Here is a 20,000-nt window from a genome sequence, read left to right on the forward strand (position 1 = left end):
TCCCACTATCCTACCAGAGTTCCCGTCTCCCTCTATCCTACCAGAGTTCCCGTCTCCCTTCCTCTGAGTGGTCTACATACACCTCTACTGGGCCTCGTTCTTCGTTATATTATTTCTATGAGATGTGAAGTGGACGGTAAATGGATCCACTGGTCGAGGTGACACACAATATTCACATTCATTTCGCTTTATGTTTGTTGGGCGGAGTTGAAAAGTCAGTCAAGAGGGGAGGGAGGAGGAGCGAGCTAACAGCCACTCGGGTCCAGCGAATAAATACAATTACTTGAATAAATTTCTAGAATAAATATGTATATATGTGTGTGTGTGTGTGTGTGTGTGTGTGTGTGTGTGTGTGTGTGTGTGTGTGTTTGTCCCTTATTATAACATTTGATTCTGTCAGTTTTCTTTCTCAAGTTACATTTTTTTGACGTGTCTTTTTTTTTTCCTCGTTTCTAGTGCATCTAATTGGTTTGCTAGTGAGGATGGATGCACCATCATATCTCAGAACTTCAGTGAAATAATTGGGAAATGGAAGCTAAAGGTTTATATTCTTTTGACATTAGAAGAGACGCCACGGAATGCTGAGTCAAGGCTATATCATTAACGCTATATATATATATATATATATATATATATATATATATATATATATATATATATATATATATATTATCCCTGAGGATAGGGGAGAAAGAATACTTCCCACGTATTCCCTGCGTTTCGTACAAGACGACTAAAAGGGGAGGAGCGGGGGGGCTGGAAATCCTTCCCTCACCTTTTTAATTTTCCAAAAGAAGAAACAGAAAAGGGGGCCAAGTGAGGATATTACCTCGAGGGCTCAGTCCGCTGTTCTTAACGCTACTTCGCTAACGTGGGAAATGGCGAATATGTATGTGTATATATATATATATATATATATATATATATATATATATATATATATATATATATATGTACATATATATATATATATATATATATATATATATATATATATATATATATATATATATATATATATATATCCCTATCCCTGGGGATAGGGGATTAAGAATACATCCCACGTATTCCCTGCGTGTCGTAGAAGGCGACTAAAAGGGGAGGGAGCGGGGGGCTGGAAATCCTCCCCTCTCTCTTTTTTTTTTTTTTTAATTTTCCAAAAGAAGGAACAGAGGGGGCCAGGTGAGGATATTCCAAAAAAGGCCCAGTCCTCTGTTCTTAACGCTACCTCGCTATCGCGGGAAATGGCGAGTAGTATGAAAAAAAAAAAAAAAAAAAAATATATATATATATATATATATATATATATATATATATATATATATATATATATATATATAATTTTCCTAAGCCAGGTGCCCAGTTTATCGACCAACCCGTAAGGGAGGATGAACATCTTGGTTGACTGTGGGCCGACTGCCGCAACCAGGATTGAACCCATGCGGGCTAGACCCTGAGTGGCCCGTGAATGCGTAGACGTGTCATTAGCATTAATTCTATACCGAATTTAGATTCTTCCTTGGTATTCTTTACAGCTCTTACAAGCAAGTTTTACTCGCATTTTCCGACTCTACCCAAAACCGAATATATGTACTCTCTTGTACTTTACAGGTATATTATTTTCTTGTTTGAGAAGGCGGCCAAGATGGGACCCCCATCTTATTATATCCCCTGAACCAGGGCCAAGAATGAGCATAAAAAGCGTACCTTTGGAATATAAAAAAAGGGGTTGTTCACGTTGGCTTGTTGATGTGGAGGAGACGAAGCCTTCATCGACGTCTCTCTTTGGCGAGCTCCAGCACAAATGCCTCCAGGTTCAACATGGCCTTACAGAGATGTCATTTCTCTTTCACAGTCTTTCGGCTGGATGTAATGCGAGGCATCACGAATTAATCTTTTCCCAGAGTTGATCCTGTGCTGTTTTGATAGCTAATGCTTCGAGTCTTCAATTTGTGCTTCGAGACTTCAACTAGAGTTTCGAGCTTTCAACCAATGCTTCGAGACTTCAACCAGTGCTTCGAGACTTCAACCAGTGCTTTGAGAGTTCAGCCAAGCTCCGAGACTTCAACCGGTGTTCCGAGACTTCAGCCACTACTTTGAGACTTCAACCGGTGTATCGAGACTTCAGCCAGTGCTTCGAGATTTCTGACAGGACAGTGCTTCGAAACTCCTGCAGTTACGTACGCTTCGACACCCGCATTTACAGTGTCTTTTTCTTCGAATTGTTCTTTTGTCTTTTTCTCATCATGATAACCGAAGTGGCAGGGGCAAAAAAGGTGTGCTCCAAAGTTAGGTCAAGTCAATTGAAAAACTAAGATGAGAGGAATTCTTAAGAAAAGAAATAAGAAAATAGTCTCTTCCTCCTCGTCGAACACGGACTCTCCACCTTCCTGAGCAACCACCAGGTCCGCTTCCCTCACCAGCAAAACCTTGGTCGCGTGCCACCTTGAGTCTGAACACACGAAATGCCTGCCACCATCGGCAGAGTCGTGAAGACGAAGCAAATTATCATGTCTGAATATACGAAATGCCTACCATCCTCTGTAGATGCGTGAGGACATAGCATATCATTACACGAAATGCCTACCATCCTCTGTAGATGCGTGAGGACATAGCATATCATTACACGAAATGCCTACCATCCTCTGTAGATGCGTGAGGTCATAGCATATCATCACACGAAATGCCTACCATCCTCTGTAGATGCGCGAGGTCATTGCATATCATTACACGAAATGCCTACCATCCTCTGTAGATGCGTGAGGTCATAGCATATCATTACACGAAATGCCTACCATCCTCTGTAGATGCGTGAGGACATAGCATATCATTACACGAAATGCCTACCATCCTCTGTAGATGCGTGAGGACATAGCATATCATTACACGAAATGCCTACCATCCTCTGTAGATGCGTGAGGACATAGCATATCATCACGTCTTAAGATCGCGATGATGGGGATTTGGTAGAAGTTGTGCCTTGTGTTGTCGTAAACCAACTCTATTAACAAGGATCTTGTATTCATAAGGGTTTGTTGCGAGTAAACACAGTATTACGGAAACCTTACACGCTCATACATTTTCTGACTTTTCTGGCGCTCTGTAGATAATGAACACATACTTCACAGTCACCGTAGAAGCGTGTATTAGAGAAATCTTGAACACCCTGAAAAAGATCATGAATATTGTTCTTGTGTTGGTGATAACTTGACACTGAGGCCCTTCATATCCCTGCCAGCTGGTGGGGCTAAAGGCCAGATAACCTCCAATTAAGTGATGGAGGAATTTTTCATGTTCCTGAGAGAATTGATATCTGGAAAGCCTGGGTCGAATGCACTCCTCACTCGGTTGGTTCAAGGGTCCTCCATGGAATTGCATGTGTCATCCAGGAATCCAGTTGACGTAGCGGGGGCATCATGCACCCCTGCTGTTGCAATACTGCTACTGTGTATCATGCTGTTGTGTCCTGCTGTTGCATAGTCTCCTACTGCGTCCTGCTGATGTTTCCTGATGTTGTGTCCTGCTGATGTGTCCTGATGTTATGTCCTGCTGATGTATTCTAATGATGTATTCTGATGTTGTGTCCTGCTGATGTAATCTGATGTTGTGCCCTGCTGATGTTTCCTGATGTTGTGTCCTGCTGATGTATTCTGATGTGTCCTGCTGATGTTTCCTGATGTTGTGTCCTGCTGATGTAATCTGATGTTGTGTCCTGGTGATGTTTCCTGATGTTGTTTCCTGCTGATGTATTCTGATGTGTCCTGCTGATGTAATCTGATGTTGTGTCCTGCTAATGTAATCAGATGTTGTGTCCTGCTGATGTCATCTGATGTTGTATCCTGCTGATGTATTCTGATGTGTCCTGCTGATGTAATCTGATGTTGTGTCCTGCTGATGTTTCCTGATGATGTGTCCTACTGATGTGTCCTGATGTTGTCATGCTGATGAAATCTGATGTTGTGTCCTGCTGATGTTTCCTGATGTTGTGTCCTGCTGATGTATTCTGATGTTGTGTCCTGCTGATGTAATCTGATGTTGTATCCTGCTGATGTTTCCTGATGGTGTGTCCTGCTGATGTCATCTGATGTTGTATCCTGCTGATGTTTCCTGATGTTGTGTCCTGCTGATGTATTCTGATGTTGTGTCCTGCTGATGTTTCCTGATGTTGTGTCCTGCTGATGTTTCCTGATGTTGTGGCCTGCTGATGTTTCCTGATGTTGTGTCCTGCTGATGTTTCCTGATGTTGTGTCCTGCTGATGTTGTGTCCCGCTGCTGTATCCCTCCAGTCTGTTTGAGTGTTGCATCCTGCAGCTGTATATCCTGCTGTTGTGTCCTGCAGTTGTATATCCTGCTGTTGTGTCCTGCAGTTGTATATCCTCCTGCTGTTGTGTCCTGCAGTTGTATATCCTGCTGTTGTGTCCTGCAGTTGTATATCCTCCTGCTGTTGTGTCCTGCAGTTGTATATCCTCCTGCTGTTGTGTCCTTGCAGTTGTATATCTGCTGATGTGTCCTGCAGTTGTATATCTCTGCTGTTGTGTCCTGCAGTTGTATATCCTGCTGTTGTGTCCTGCAGTTGTATATCCTCCTGCTGTTGTGTCCTGCAGTTGTATATCCTCCTGCTGTTGTGTCCTGCAGTTGTATATCCTCCTGCTGTTGTGTCCTGCAGTTGTATATCCTGCTGTTGCAGTACATCTTGCTGCTGTATACTGCTGTTCTGTCCTGCTGTTTTGGTCCTCCTTACTGTTGCACATCCTGCTGTTCTGTTCTACTGTTGCTGCATCTTGCTTTCGTGTCCTGATGTTTTGGTCCTCCTTACTGTTGCACATCCTGCTGTTCTGTTCTACTGTTGCTGCATCTTGCTTTCGTGTCCTGATGCATGTCCTGCTGTTGTGAACTACTGTTGGTTCTCTTTTTGTTAACTTAAGTCCTCTTTATGAATGTGAATTCCCTCCTCATGATAACTCCTGTCTGCCGCAGCTGCGGCTGGTTCATGCCGCAAGACGCTGGGTTGGTTGTTTGGGCTTGAGACCTGCTATCAACTGCCAGGGTCGTGAAGGTCGTCAGCGTCAAGCTACATCGAACAACCAATAGATCGTCAACACCTTCTTCAGGTGTCGAAGTATAAACACGAAAATACCTTGATTTTTCATATTCTTCGTATCTTCCAGACTTGCCTTCTTGTATGTTTGAGCGCGTCTTTAGTAGTCTTGGTGATGATTTAAACGACGAAATCTCCTTTCCAGTCAGGTCACCTTTTGTGTGGCAAAATATTGCCTCACGTCCGTTTACTGGAAGTAGTGTGAGCACGTTGGTCGAACTGGCTCAGCAGTGAAACGATACACAGTAGCTGTAAATGTATTCAGAAAATGCGACTGTGTACCATGTGACATTATACCAGTCGGAGGGAAGGAGGAGGAGGAGGAGGAGGAGGAAGAGACTCGAGAGCCAGAAGGAAGAGAACGAAGAAGGATAAAGAGGAAGAACGCCTGGGAAAGGCCCAAACACTTTCTCATCAGGTCGCCCGTTATTGACAACATCATGCAAGAATTTGCCAATATTGCGGCGAACTGATACAGTAAACAGGGGCTCAACTTTAAGTTACTGGTGCTTTGGCTGCGGCTATGAGCTGCCTCAGTGGGATGCATTATTGCGAACACACTTCATGCGGAGAGAGACTGGCTTTCGCGATGGCAGCGGACATGTGCATCACGAGGCTAAAGTCATCCAGCGGGAAAAGGCCAATGGCTTTCGGTGGGTTCTGGCGAAGACCAGAAATTCTTCTCATAGGTTTTTGTGTGTTATCCCGAGGAGTTAGGAGGCCATCTCGACCAATATATTGGGAACCTTATCATTACGTCGTGCACACACAGACACACACAGACACACACACACACACACACACACAGGCCAGTGGGAGGGAGGTGGTTCAAGGCAAACAAGGGTGACCTAACATGATCTGACCTGATCTCATGTCAGCCACGCGGATAGGCACTTCAGCACATCAGGTCAACGATCAGTTTATCTAAAATGTCCGTAGCTCATATGAACGCATTCTGTCACGAACACTCAAGTCTCCATCTGGTTCAAAGAACACGGCTAGTGTCTAGAACAGATGCAATGGTAGTCCCATCTATGTGTTGGTCAGAGGAAATCTGTGTCGAAGTCATGTTTTCTTGGTACCTTCTGACACCATGATCGCGTTCGCTTAGGCGAGTTTCGAACTGCGTCCTGGTATGACAAACGTAAAAGCTTATCACAACCTTTTTTGTAATGGACACTATGCATACTCCCAGCCACGTCATCGGGCATTATATTGAACCTGGATATCAAAGTTTTCATCGGGTTGAAGCACTGGCCATGTCATGTTCAAGCACTGGCCTGTCATGTTCAGGTAATAGTAAAACTAGAGCTATGTGAGTTTACGTGGTGTAGCGGTTGGCATTGCCGTGTGTGATTTTTACTCTCGGGCCCGCCTAAGTTCGAATCCTGGAAGCGGCAATCGATTTGTAGTTCACTCAGCTTTTCATCCTCCCTTTGGGGAAAACCGATAAATTGGGTACTTAGCTTATGCCAAGATATACATACACGCATATATGTATATATATATATATATATATATATATATATATATATATATATATATATATATATATATATATATATATATTGTTGGAAAGGATCACAATTGAGCGAATGATCAAGTATATTCCTGAGTCCACGGGAAACGAAACTCGGTAAGTTACCAAGTGCACTTTCGTTTAATAATCACATCAACAGGGGAGATACAAGAAAGAAATGTGTCAGTTGATATACAACCAAGAAACGTACCTAGGACGCCATTTGGTAAACAAGTGACTACTCGAATCCAGATCGGGTGCGTTTGGGTAGGCAACAAGGGTGTCATAAACTTATGCGGACAAGAATATAAACAAGTTTACAAATCTTATCAACAATAAAGCTATCTAATTTGTATAGACCTTCTCTAATATTAAGGTCACAATTCTTTGTGTATTTAATGATAGAAGATTCAATGATATTTCTCGTGGTACTGGAGTAAGAGTTAATAACTGAGATGGCATTACTCCAGTCAATACAATGATCATAATTTGTAACATGAATAAACAAGGCATTTGATTCTTGTCCTGTTCTTATACTATACTTTGTTGCTTAAGTCTAGCAGAAAGATCATTATTAGTCCGCCCAGCATAAAACTATGACAATTTCTACATGGCACTCTATAGATGCATCCTGCAGAACTTTCTGGTGAATTCATTAAGATATTCTTTACAATATTGTTGTTGCTGAAGGCAACATTTACATTAAAGGATTTAAGCAACATGGGACTGTTATAATTCTTTCTTGTATATCCCCAGATGATGTGATTATTACAGAAAGTGCACTTTATATATATATATATATATATATATATATATATATATATATATATATATATATATATATATATATATATACACACACACACACAAACACAAGGCGTAAAAGAGATGGCCTTGATTAAGGCATTCAGCTTCTCGTGTCGTCTCAGCTAACATAAAAAGACAACTACATTTTTTCCTTCATATGAGTGTACTTAAGAGATCTCCTCCCACCAGCGTGTTATAACACTGGCTTAGAATCTTTTCAGGGTATCTGAACCTTATAGCCTAGTGCAGCTTAATCATTTTTATGTTATAGTAGAAAATATCTGGGGTGTACAGTTATATAAGGTCTCCGGGACATAGAGATGAACGCACATGTGTTCTACACTGATACAGTGATGATACTGAAAAAACGAACGTACGGTATTTGAAGCGTTTTTAAAACTTTGCCGCAATCATCTAAACATCCTTAAAGGGTAATGTATTAAACTTTTTTTTACGCCACAAAAAAGTACGTATCAAAGACTGAACACAAGTTACCTAGACGTCATGAACACATGGTTATCTAAGTCGCATGTCGATATAAAAAAAGTGGTTAAAACCTTATGTGTAGTTTAGTGTAGTTTGTGAAGTTGGAGTGGATATCTCTAATCTCTTCCAAAATACTCACTGTAAAAGTTTACAAACGCTATAGCTATGCCTAGCCCCGTTGTAAAAGAGTTCCTATTTGAAACCATATAATCTAACCTGTCTAATACATAATCCGATCCATTGAACATTATTTCTACAGAGAAATGCCACCTATATCTGAAACAGTAGCCTCTAAAAGAACCCTTGGACAAAGCATCACTGGGAAACATTTTGTGCAGAGGTGATTCCATATCCAAACTAAATAGTTTAAATTTAGCCGTCAGTTCTCAGGGATCTAAGTCCATTAAGCAGATCCAGAGTATGGTCAATATATGACTCAAGTCTCCGTACCTAACCAGCTTGACAACCACAATGTTAAAGATCCAACCAATCTGGCGTTCTAACTGTTCATCTATCTATATTTCGTATATCTACATTTATCAGCTTATTACGTATCTATCTAAATTATGTATCGATTTATCTATAAACACACACACACACACACACACACACATATATATATATATATATATATATATATATATATATATATATATATATATATATATATATATATATATATATCAATCATTCTATTATACTTTGTCGCTGTCTCCCGCGCTAGCGAGGTAGTGCAAGGAAACGGACGAAAGAATGGCCCAACCCGCCCACATACACATGTATATACATACACGTCCACACACGCAAATATACATACCTATACATCTCAATGTACACATATATATACACACCCAGACATATACATATATACACATGTACATAATTCATACTGTCTGCCTTTATTTGTTCCCATCGCCACCTCGCCACATATGGAATAACAACCCCCTCCCCCCTCATGTGTGCGAGGTAGCGCTAGGAAAAGACAACAAAGGCCACATTCGTTCACACTCAGTCTCTAGCTGTTATGCATAATGCACTGAAACCATAGCTGCCTTTCCACATCCAGGCCCCACAAAACTTTCCATGGTTTACCCCAGATACTTCACATGCCCTGGTTCAATCTATTGACAACACGTCTACCCCGGTATACCACATCGTTCCAATTCACTCTATTCCTTGCACACTTTTCACCCTCCTGCATGTTCAGGCCCCGATCGCTCAAAACCTTTTTCACTCCATCATTCCATCTCCAATTTGGTCTCCCACTTTTCTTTCCCTCCATCTCTGACACATGTATCCTCTTTGTCAATCTCTCCTCACTCATTCTCTTCATTTCAATACACCTTCTTCTGGTCTTTCAACCACACTCTTTTTATCAACACACATCTCTCTTACCCTTTCATTACTTACTCGATCAAACCAATTCACATCACATAAGTATTGTCCTCAAACATCTCATTTCCAATACATCCACCCTCCGCACAACCATGTCTATAGCCCATAACTCGCAACCATATAACATTGTTGGAACTACTATTCCTTCAAACATACCCATTTTTGCTCTCCGAGATAACGTTCTCGACTTCCACACATTCTTCAACACTCCCAGAACCTTCGTCCCCTCCCCCACCCTGTGACTCACTTATACTTCCATGGTTCCATCCGCTGCCAAATCCACTCCCAGATATCTAAAACACTTCACTTCCTCCAGTTTCTCTCCATTCAAACGTGTCTCCAAACTGACTTGTCCCTCAACCCTGCTGAACCTAATAACCTTGCTCTTATTCACATTTACTCTCAGCTATCTTTTCCTTTTTTCGTTTGTCTCCTTGCGCTACCTGGATGACGCGAGAAACAGCAATTAAGTATAATGAATGAAGTATACATATATACATATATATATATATATATATATATATATATATATATATATATATATATATATATATATATATATATATCACTTCAATAGGAGTTCATATGATTCTATTTAACATGTAATTTTTCTATACGTGTGGCACGACATGTTTCGTGGAGACAATCCACCTCATCAGGTGCCAGTACTTAACAAAGTTATTCAAATTAACATCACAATAGAAGTCCGGACGGTACTTCTATTGTGATGTTGATTTGAATAAGTTTATTATGTATTGGCACCGGACGAGATGGATTGTCTCCACGAAACATGTCGTGCCACATGTAGAGAAAAATTACATGTTAAACAATATTATATGAGCTTCTAATGAAGTGCGATTTCACCTTCAAATATACATATATATATATATATATATATATATATATATATATATATATATATATATATATATATATATATAACATACATGATCATTTTATACTTGATCATCGTTTCTAGCGTTAGCGGGGTAGCGCCAGGAACAGACGCAGGAAAGCCACATCCGCTCACATTCAATATCTATCTGTTATGTGTAATGCACCGAGACCACAGCTCCCTACCCGCACCCAGACTTCATGGATTACCCCAGGTGCTTACCCACTATAAGCGCAGTCCCGTTATTCCTATATCTATATAAACGACAGACACATGACCTTCAATGCCCGCACCGCAGACATCAACACCGAGACTATAAGAAAATCATACGTCCTCAGAACACCTCTGAGCACAAGTTTCTGATGACAATAAAAATACAACCACCAACCCCTGGTTTAACCTCGTTTCATATTGCAGTGACCTATACTTACACATCTCTTCCTCCCTGACCACTTTACATGTACTGGTTCAAGCCAGTGAAAACACGTCGCTACCCGTGTACCACATCCCTCCAATTCACTCCATCCCATGCCCGTCTCACACCCTCGTGCATGTTCAGGTCCCGATATTTCAAAGCGTCTTTCATTCCAGTCTTCCATCTCCTACTTGGTCTTCCACTCTTCATTACTTTCTTCACATCTGACGCATACACTATTTCAATCGGTCTCTCCTCACTCATCCTCTCAAACTTTCCAAATTATTTCAGCACTCTCTCTTTACCTACCTCAAATATAGTCAGCGTACTTCCCTACCTCTAATCTCATAACGTCTGTTCTTACTCGATCAAACTTGTTCAGGCCACAAATATTGTTCTAAGGCATTTCATTTTGAACACATTCACCCTCATTCGTACCTTTGCATTTAGGGCCAGTGACTCGCAACCATACAGCACCGTCGGAACTACTTTACCGTTAAACATACTCATCCTTGCCAGGAAGATCATTCCGCATATCTCTAACGAATCCTAAAGTCACAGGTATCTAAAATGCCCTACTTCCTCCAGCTTCTCTCTATTCAAATTCACACTCAAACTGATCGACCTCTCCCACCTGCTAAACCTCAATACCTTAACCGTGCCCACATTAACTCTTAACTTCCTTATATCACATATTCTCTCAGACACCAGCTTTTGCAGTCTCTTTTTCAAGTCTACGTCGCTGTCCTCACAAAGAAAAAAGGAAAAAAAAAAAGCACTTACCTCCCTCACCATTCCATCCATACACAAATTAAACAGCTATGGTGACATCACCCATTCCTCCTGCACACCCATCTTCACCTGCAACCAATTACCCTCCTCTTTACCTACTCGCATACACACTTTACTCTCTTGTAAAAAAAAGTCCTTACCACTTTTAGTAGTTTTCCTCGTACGCCAGATTTTCGTAACACCTTCCACCAAAGCATCTCTCTGTCACCCCTCCCATACTCCGAATCCATAAGTCCCACATACAAATCCTCTTCCTCTACGTATATGTACCTAGTCTGCTTGTGTTTACATACACACAGGGTTTGAGGGATAAAAGAAAACGCTTTCTTCTTCTGTCTTTCTTAGAACAGAAGACATAACCGGAGACGCACGAGACTCAGCTGAGAGGTTTATTCCGGAAGCCAAGATAACAACATGAGCGAGGGTTACACTTGTCATATATGGGGGAACTTGGGCGAGAGCGTGATCGTATGGCAGGAATACCGTCAACGCTCAGGGGAAAAGAAGCGTGTGAGCGGTAGCGGCGAGAAGGTCGAACCTCAGGACCACATATGGAGGTTCAGTAGTTAGTAGGGACTGGGAGACAAGAGGCTGTAGACTAAAGCCGAACCATTAGTCTGGGGGAAGTACTGGCTACCCGAAGGAGGAAGAGCTGGACTTGGAGACCAATGAAATTTCCGGAAATAAGGAAGCGAAGAACATCGAGGATATCCTCCGTAAAGGGAGTCTGTATCAAGGCTTAAAAGTCTTGAAGAGTTTCAACTTTGCCTAACATCTCCTAGGCTTTCATACATAAAGGTGTATTTACCTTCACAACTTTATAAGTGGAAAAAAATTTTGAATATCTTTCCAAGGACATAGTTTAACCTGAGTGAGGTGAGGTCATGGAAGGTGACCTGTGCCTTAATCCCTTCGCCTGTTTCTTCATTCATCCACCGGCCCCGCCCAGTGGCTGCTGGTATATCATATTCCGGTTCTCGTTATCTGCATTCAGTCCTGACAATGTAATTATACGAAAGCGTTTGACACTTCGTATTCAACGTTTCCTTTTGGTTTTACCCTCAACTCATGTATGCTCGCCAGCTTATATCTTTTGCATATATATATATATATATATATATATATATATATATATATATATATATATATATATATATATATATACATATTATACTTAGTCGCTGTCTCCCGCGTTAGCGAGGTAGCACAAGGAAACGGGTGAAAGAAGGGCCCAACCCACCTACATACATATGTATATACATAAACGCCCACACACACACACACATACGTACCTATACATTTCAACGCATACATACACATACATACACAGACATATACATATATGCACATGTACATATTCATACTTGCTGCCTTCATCCATTCCATTCTCGTCGCCACCCCGCCACACATGAAATACCATCCCCCCCTTCCCCCCACGCGCGCGCAAGGTAGTGCTAGGAAAAGACAACAAAGGCTACATTCATTCGCACTCAGTTTCGAGCTGTCATGTGTAAGGCATCGAAACCACAGCTCCCTTTCCGCATCCGGGCCCCACAAACTTTCCATGGTTTACCCCAGACGCTTCACATGCCCTGGTGCAATCCATATATATAACATTATACCCTCCAACAGCCAAGACTTAAACCAAACTGTGTGAAAGGAGGAAGCTGAGTGTGAATGTGATTAAAAGCAAGGTTATTAGGTTGAATATGACTGAGGGACAGGCTAGTTGGGGTGTAAGTTTGAATGGAAAAACTTGGAGGAAAAAAAATGTTTTAGATATCTGGGAGTGGACATGGCAGCGAATGAAACCATGGAAGCGGCAGTGAGTCATGAGGTGGGTGAAGGGCGAAGGTTCTGGGAGCGATGAAGAATGTGTGGAAAAAGATAATGGTACCTGGGAGGGCAAAACTGGGTATGTTTGAAGGTACCATAGTCCTGACAATAATATATGGATGCTAGGCATGAGCTATAGATATGGTTGTGCGAAGGAGGGTGGATGTGGTGGAAATGAAATGTTTTAGGACAATATGTGGTGTGAGGTGGTTTGATCATGTAATGAAAGGGTAAGAGAGAAGTGTGGAAATAAAAAAAAAGTGTGATTGAGAGAGCAGAAGAGGGTGTGCTGAAAAGGTTTGGACATATGGAAAAAATGAGTGAGGAAAGATTTAAAAAGTGGATATATGTGTCAGAAGTGGAGCGAACCAAGGAGAAGCGGGAGACCAAATTGGAGCAGAAAGGATGGAGTGAAAAGGATTGTGAGCGATCAAGGTCCGAAATTGCAAGAGGGTGACAAGCGTGCACGGAATAGAGTGAACTGGAACGACGTGGTATACTGGGGTCGACGTGCTGTCAGTGGACTGAATCAGGGCATGTGAAACGTTTGGGGTAAACCATAGAATGGTCTGTGTGGCCTGGTTGTGGATAGGGAGCTGTGTTTCGGTGCGTTACACATGACAGCTAGAGACTGAATGTGAGCGAATGTGGCCTTTCTTTCTTTGTTCCTGGCGTTAAGCCAAGGAGATACGTTCGAGTGATTTTTGGTTTTTTTTTCTTATACGAATTTCACAACACTGCCAGTTCAGAGAACCAACGACTTACTGTCGTGTGTGCGTTCATGGCTGAAACGATGGACGTCAGTTCTCAGAATCTTGGCTCCGAGTCGATGGAAGCTACGGGATGACGGGTCTCGGGCGGTGTGAGGGAATGTACTGTGGTGTGTGGAGGGACCGTGGTGGCGCGAGTCTGGGTGGTGTGTTGGGTGGTATGTCGAAGTGTGTTAAGTCAGTGGTCATATAGCTTGGGAGTCTGATGGAGTGTGTTATGGTGCGTTTGCCTCTGTTTTGGGTAGGTCATTTGAGTCGGGGGTTGCCGTGCGCGGGAGAGAAGTCCGGAGAGTCTATGACGACGTTATCGGCTGGAGGATGGAAATGGCATTGGACGTCACCTGACCTACACAAGATTGAGGCATGATGGTACAGCAAGAGGCTCCTCCCCCATCAACCACTCCCTCCGGCACATCAGCCGCAGCTGGATATCCTCTGTAAAGGAACATGTCTCACAGCAGAGGATACACTAACGTGGAACACACATTCTGACTTGGTGCCAGCTGCCGGTCACTCCTCAGAAGTAAAAGTTAAAGCCATTTCCCTCCGAAGGCAAAAGACGATGAAGTGCTTTGATTATCATGTTGTTCTGAACAAGCTTTCCTAATCACAGGTGATTTCTACCACTAGCCTCTTCCTCTACCGTCAACCTATAGATTCAAAGCTTAGATTATTCTGATAGTGTTATTGCCCGGACGACATGTTGCGCACAATCGCGTCTTATACCATCCTCACCGCAGCGAGATCTTCCCCTCCTCTGACCCCGACTCATACCGTCTGCACGGCCCTCTCCCGCTCTCCAGACCCTTAGCCTTGCACGACTCTCTCCTATCCTGACCCCCAGCCTGTGCACGGTTCTCCCCTCCCCAGACTCCCGCTCCTGGCCTATCTGTTCTTTAAGACGAGCGTAAGTCACTACGGTTACCCGTGTTGGTCTGTGTTGGACGTAGTCTATTATATAACAAAGTACAAACGTATTGTGTTTTAGGAAGTAATGAGCATGGAAAGTGTTCGGGTTGTGCTCTTTGATCATATCCAACATTTCTACCAAGTTTAAAGAAAATAATAACATAGTTTTCGAAGATATCATTTTCGGTCACATACACAGATACATACCCAACCACGCCATCGCTCCGTTATGATAAGACTAAAGCACTTGGCTAGTTGTGTCTTGTATTCATTGTTATTCGTCGGTATTATAACACCTGATAGCAAGTTATTCCAGTGTTCCACAAATATATTGTTGAACACAGTTTTCTACCACCATCTCTGGTCTGTGTGTCACTGTGTCAACACCAACGTAGAAAATGTGTATCGAAACTATTTCGTAATTTGAAAACTACAATTAGGTATTCCTAAGGCCTACGCCTTTTAAGAGACAGTGATTTTAGACCTTTGTTTCTCTCAATAGGTTAATATCCGAGTGAGGGATTAGTCTCGTTTCTCTTCTTTGAATTCATTCTAAATGTCCTTCGTCTATGTTAAAGTCTGGCGACTTAAAATGACGATCAAATTTTAAATATGTTCGAGACCTGGTCGCTGAAGAGAGTAGTTACAGTGTCTTTTGTTCTACAGTCTACATTTCTAGTTATGATATCAAGCGTTCGTCGTCTGTCTTAGGTTATTACTGATCAATCTATCACTACAGCCCCTCTTACTTTTTTTTTGCTTACTAAACATTTTATATTCTCGTTAAACATTTCTATCATTAGATTGCATTGCTTAGCATCTGTCTGCACTGACGTCCATCTATCATTATTTCTGATCACTGCCTTTGCTCGTCTGAATCTCTTACGAGAGGAATGGGATCGGAGAAGGAGAGGGCCGGTCATAAGGAGTGGGGTTCTGGGGAGGGTGAAGGGCAGTTTAAAGTCTCTGTGGAGTGGTGGATGGGGAACAGTCTTCCCCTTTGTCTGGGCTTTACATCCTAATTTCGTATCGCTAGCAAATTTTGATGGTCCTACTTGCGATTCCAGTCTCGAGATCGCTCACATAGATGAGTGAAATGATGTTGGCCTGAGATATGTCGAGGTGGTCCCTTCTAATGTGCCGTGATGCTGTGGGGTGCGTGTGTACACGTGTCTGGTGCCGTCGTGGTGCGTTGGGGGTGTCAAGATCGACTGGATTCTGTTGCTATAAATCATAGCACCTCATGATGCGTCAGAGTGTGTTAAGGTATGTCAGGGTGTGTGACAAAGGTATGTGACAAAGTATGTCAGGGTGTGTTGACGTGTGTTTAGAGTTTGTCAAGATATTCTTAGGTGCGTTGGGGTGTACTTAAATGTGTTAGTGTGCGTTATAATGTGCCAGGGTGTGTTAAGGTGTGTTATGGTGCGTCGGATATGTGTTAAAGCATGTCAGGTTGTGTTAAGGTGTGTCAGGTATTCTAAGGTGTGTTAAAATAAGTTAGTGTGCGATAAAGTGTTTGAGTGCATTCTAAGGTGTGTCAAAGTGCGTTAAAATATGTTAGCGTGTGTGAAGGTGTGTTCATTAAGTATCAAAGTATGTCAAGGCGTGTTACGGTGCGTCAGAGGTGTGTTTACAGCCCGTTAGGGTGTGTTTCAGGAGTGCGTGCGTCAGGACGTGCAAGAGTGTGTTGGGGTGGGTGGGGGTTGGAGTGTATCAGGGTGAACGCGGGCGGGATCACATCAGTCGAGCAGACGACACTTTATCGGTGGCTCAAGAACCCCTTCCTCAACTCAAGGCTCCATGATCCTATCGACGGGACGCGCCAAATGCTCCCCCACTCGACTGGCTAACGGCTCCTGGATGCTCTCATCTGTCCTTCGGGGTTTTTACAGAGGGGCAGGAGGGAATCCAACCCTCTCTGATCAATTTGGGCTTCAGTTCGAGTCATTCTTGGAACATGTCTTTTGAGAACTACACCGAACCTTCTCCAGAGTGGTGGATATCTTTTTCTTTTTTCCCTTTTTCTTCTCATGCTATCCATCCATCGTCCAGTTATCATGTCTCTTGATCGTCCTTCATTCTAAGGTCTTTGGCTTGAGTTCTGTCGCTTCGTGATGACTTCCAGACCCGGGCGCACCAGTTTTCATGTAGACTTTGCAAACACAGAGAATTTCATAGGTTCCATGTGTACAGTGCGATGTCTTATGATCCCTTACATGGGTGTCACTGTCTTTGTGTGTGTGTGTGTGTGTGTGTGTGTGTGTGTGTGAATCAATCCTCATACATACATAATCTGATTTCATTCATACAGTGCACTGTACGAGATCCGATCTACTGTGTCACTTCTGACTCCATGAATCTATATAGGCCGGGTCTGAAGCCGTGTCATCTATGATGTCTCGTCGCACACGTCCTAACATATACATTTTTTTTTTCATACTATTCGCCATCTCCCGCGTTGGCGAGGTAGCGTTAAGATCAGAGGACTGAGCCTTTGAGGGAAATACTCACTTGGCCCCATTCTCTGGTCCTTCTTTTGGAAAATTAAAAACGAGAGGGGAGGATTTCCAGCCCCCCGCTCCCTCCCCTTTTAGTCGCCTTGTACGACTCGCAGGGAATACGTGGGAAGTATTCTTTCACGCCTATCCCCAGGGATATATATATATATATATATATATATATATATATATATATATATATATATATATATATATATATATCCAAGTCTCTTATCCGTTATCAACCACCCCTGTCGTATTCCCCGACTGTAACTTCTGCGTCTCGTCATCCAGTCCTCAGTGTCTGAATGTGACAACGCTCTCCCAGCCATTTCCAGGCCATCTCACTTCATTTCACCGCTCGGGGGTCTTCATTAATTCGCTATATCACCACCCAATTCACGGCACACGCACCCACCCACCCACCGTACACAGAAATGCAACTATTCTTTCTCTTTTCCTTTTTCTTTTTGATCTCAGCGTCCAGGCTCGTGGGAGTGTGGTTTGTTAATGTGTTTCTTCATGATGGAGATGCCTTGTCTTTTATTCACTGGGTTATAAGGCATTTTTAATAAAGGCTTCGACGCTAATTCGCTTGCTCTCGGGCTCAGTAGACCGAGGTAAGGGAAGGAAAAAGAGATATGATAAAAGTCATGCTAATTCTCGTAGAGATAAAGTGTTGGTAGGAAAGAATACTTATTTACTGACTTACTTAACCTGCTTACTTACTTATTTACTACTTTCTTTCTTGCTTCTTTATTCATTTTCTTCCTTACTTATTTAGCTTCTTTCTTGCTTATCTATTTATCTACTTACTTCCTTTCTTCCTTACTTACTCATTTACTTACTTCCTTTCATGCTTACTTAGTTTCTCTCTTGCTTACTTATTTACTTCCTTTCTTGCTTACTTACATATCTAGTCACTTTCTTTCTTGCTTACTTACTTATTGAGTTACTTCCTTTCTTGCTTATTTACTTATCTAGTTACTTTCATGCTTACTTAGTTACTTCTTTTCTTGCTTATTTACTTATCTAGTTAGTTTCTTGCTTAGTTACTTATTTAGTTACTTCCTTTCTTGCTTACTTCTCTAGTTATTTTCTTGCTTACTTATTTAGTTACTTCCTATCTGGCTTACTTACTAATCTAGTTATTTTCTTGCTTACTTATTTAGTTACCTCCTTTCTTGCTTACTTACTTGTCTAGTTTCTTCCTTGCTTACTTATTTATCTATTTACTTCCTTTCTTGCTTACTTATTAAGTTACTTCCTTTCTTGCTTACTTACTTATCTAGTTACTTCCTTTCTTGCTTATCAACTTACTTGATTTGCTCACTTACTTATCTAGTTACTTCTTTCTTGCTCACTTATAACAAATGGTGGGGCCAGAGAGTAGCAGTGCCCGGTGGGAAATTTTCTAGATACAAAATTATGCATCGTGTGAGTTGTGTTGCCTAGTGGTTACATGTGCGAGAAGCGGAGCGGTAATACGTTGGGGTGAGAGAGAGAGAGAGAGAGAGAGAGAGAGAGAGAGAGAGAGAGAGAGAGAGAGAGAGAGAGAGAGAGAGAGAAGGGGAGAGGGTTGGTTTGGTCGAACAACTCTCCACAGTGAGCAACACACACACACTCTCTCTCTCCTCAGTCAGTCAGTCCACGCTCACACAGAAGCCAATCTATTACGGTCACAACATGCTATGCAATCTTGCCTGATCCTTCCACGCTATGTCTTGATCTGTTCCTTATTCTAACAGGACGTTTCATGCGTGAAGACGTGACGTCATATCTACTTCGGCTCTGGAAGAGCAGCAGTGCAAAGTTTGCATGATTATGGTGTCATCTCTCCGTAATCATCAATTGGTGACAGATATGATTAGAGAGGGTGCTCCTTCTAGCATCAATTATGATTTAACTCTATAATATGTTGCCTGGCGCTACCTCGCTGATGCGGGAAACGGCAATTATGTATAATTGTTCGCTGATGATACAGCGCTGGTGGCTGATTCATGTGAGAAACTGCAGAAGCTGGTGACTGAGTTTGGTAAAGTGTGTGAAAGAAGAAAGTTAAGAGTAAATGTGAATAAGAGCAAGGTTATTAGGTACAGTAGGGTTGAGGGTCAAGTCAATTGGGAGGTGAGTTTGAATGGAGAAAAACTGGAGGAAGTGAAGTGTTTTAGATATCTGGGAGTGGATCTGGCAGCGGATGGAAACATGGAAGCGGAAGTGGATCATAGGGTGGGGGAGGGGGCGAAAATTCTGGGAGCCTCGAAGAATGTGTGGAAGTCGAGAACATTATCTCGGAAAGCAAAAATGGGTATGTTTGAAGGAATAGTGGTTCCAACAATGTTGTATGGTTGCGAGGCGTGGACTATGGATAGAGTTGTGCGCAGGAGGATGGATGTGCTGGAAATGAGATGTTTGAGGACAATGTGTGGTGTGAGGTGGTTTGATCGAGTAAGTAACGTAAGGGTAAGAGAGATGTGTGGAAATAAAAAGAGCGTGGTTGAGAGAGCAGAAGAGGGTGTTTTGAAATGGTTTGGTCACATGGAGAGAATGAGTGAGGAAAGATTGACCAAGAGGATATAT

At 42.2% G+C, this 20,000-nt stretch overlaps 1 protein-coding gene across 1 annotated transcript in view; it reads left to right on the top strand.

Moving 5' to 3' along the window:
- Window positions 1-20,000, top strand: part of LOC139746556 (adenylate cyclase type 6-like) — a 1,154,491-nt gene that overhangs the window by 244,817 nt on the left and 889,674 nt on the right.

This window comes from Panulirus ornatus, chromosome 65 (assembly GCF_036320965.1).
Source record: "Panulirus ornatus isolate Po-2019 chromosome 65, ASM3632096v1, whole genome shotgun sequence".
In the NCBI taxonomy this organism is placed as follows: domain Eukaryota; kingdom Metazoa; phylum Arthropoda; class Malacostraca; order Decapoda; family Palinuridae; genus Panulirus; species Panulirus ornatus.